This window comes from Schistocerca serialis, chromosome 4 (genome assembly GCF_023864345.2).
Source record: "Schistocerca serialis cubense isolate TAMUIC-IGC-003099 chromosome 4, iqSchSeri2.2, whole genome shotgun sequence".
Lineage (NCBI taxonomy): Eukaryota > Metazoa > Arthropoda > Insecta > Orthoptera > Acrididae > Schistocerca > Schistocerca serialis.
The window spans coordinates 257,682,568-257,684,275 of NC_064641.1; the positions used below are offsets into that span (position 1 = coordinate 257,682,568).

A 1,708-nucleotide genomic window follows, 5' to 3' on the forward strand; every position below is an offset into this window, starting at 1 on the left:
CCTGCTTCCAGCAACGTCTCGTCATCTCAGTGGTATTGCACTTGTCTTGTGATGCGAGTACGTTATCGGTTGTCAGTTTAATCAAGGTGCGGACCATTGCACTCTAGGTTCTTACTTTAAAACTGAAATACTAAACTCCTCCCGAACAGGCCATGAAGATCCAACGGTACCGACTGGCCGCCGTGTCATTCTCACCCACAGGCGTCACTGGATGCGGATATGGAGGGGCATGTGGTCAGCACACCACTCTCCCGGCCGTATGTCAGTTTCCGAGACCGGAGCCGCTACTTCTCAATCAAGTAGCTCCTCAGTTTGCCTCACAAGGGCTGAGTGCACCCCGCTTGCAACAGCGCTCGGCAGACCGGATGGTTACCCACCCAAGTGCTAGCCCAGCCCGACAGCGCTTAACTTCGGTGATCTGAAGGGAACCGGTGTTACTACTGCGGCAAGGCCGTTGGAAGGTACTTATTTTAGGTTTTATTTAATGGAGCTGCAAATTGATCTAAGAAATTCTTTAATAAAATCTCAAGAAAACCTTTACACATGAAGTCTTCTCACAAGCTCTACTCAGTAAGCTGTGTTAACGATAACAGATATCTGCTTTCTGACTTCCAAGTTGCATAACAAGCTGGAGTTCTCAAGACTTCTAAAGAGCTACTACTGGATCGTTAACGATACGAATGTGAGTTTTGTTGGTCATATAGGACCTAAACGCAAGGGGAATAGAGGTATGAAGACAAAATACTGATAAATATAGTTACGCTGTGCTAAACCTCCGTGATAATAATTAGGCACCCCTGAAGAAGTTTGCTGACATCTACATCTACACTACATCATACTTCGCAAGCTACCTAAGGGTGTGTGGCAGAGGGTACTTTCGGAACCACTATCTGATCCCTGCAACCCTGTTCCACTTGCGAATAGTGTGTGGGAAGAACGATTGTCGGCAAGCCTCTGTATTGGCTCTAATTTCTCTAATTTTCTCCTCGTGGTCAATACGCAAGATGTATGTAGGGGGAAGTAATATGTTGTCTGACTCCTCCTGAAAAGTGTTGTCCCGAAATTTCAGTAGTAAATCTCTCCGTGATGCACAACACCTCTCTTGTAACGTCTGTTAGTGGAGTTTGTTTAACATCTCCGTAACGCTCTCTCGCCAGCTAAACGATCTCGTGACGAAACCCACTACTCTTCGGTGGATCTTCTCTATCAGTCCTACCTGTTGGGGTCCCAGATACATGAACAATACTCAAGAATAGGCCGAGAAAGCGCTTTATAAGCAACTTCATTCGTGGATGCGTTACATTTACTTAAGATTCTTCCGATGCATCTATGGTGTCTATTTTTCCCACTATCTGTTTTACATGGTCATATGTTGTCGCTCTCGATAGTTACGCCTAGATATTTTACGACAGACGCTGTCTCCAGTTGTTCGTCATCAATAGTGTAGCTGTACAGTAACGGATTACTGTCCTATATATGCGCAATATACTACATCTATTTACGTTCAGGAACAACTGCCAGAGTCTGCACCATACATCAATTCTCTGCAGGTCGTTCTGCAAACTCTTACTATCTTCTGGCGTTGCTACTTTGGTATAGACAACTGCATCATCTGCGAATATCCTTAAAGAGCATCTCACGCTTTCTGCTATATCATTTATATATATTGTAAACAGCAACGGTCCTATCACTCTTCCCTGTGGTACTC

The 1,708-nt window shown here is 44.8% G+C and overlaps 1 pseudogene; it reads right to left on the reverse strand.

Moving 5' to 3' along the window:
- Window positions 1-341: 341 nt before the first annotated feature.
- LOC126475796 (5S ribosomal RNA) lies at window positions 342-459 on the reverse strand (annotated as a pseudogene).
- Window positions 460-1,708: the final 1,249 nt, after the last annotated feature.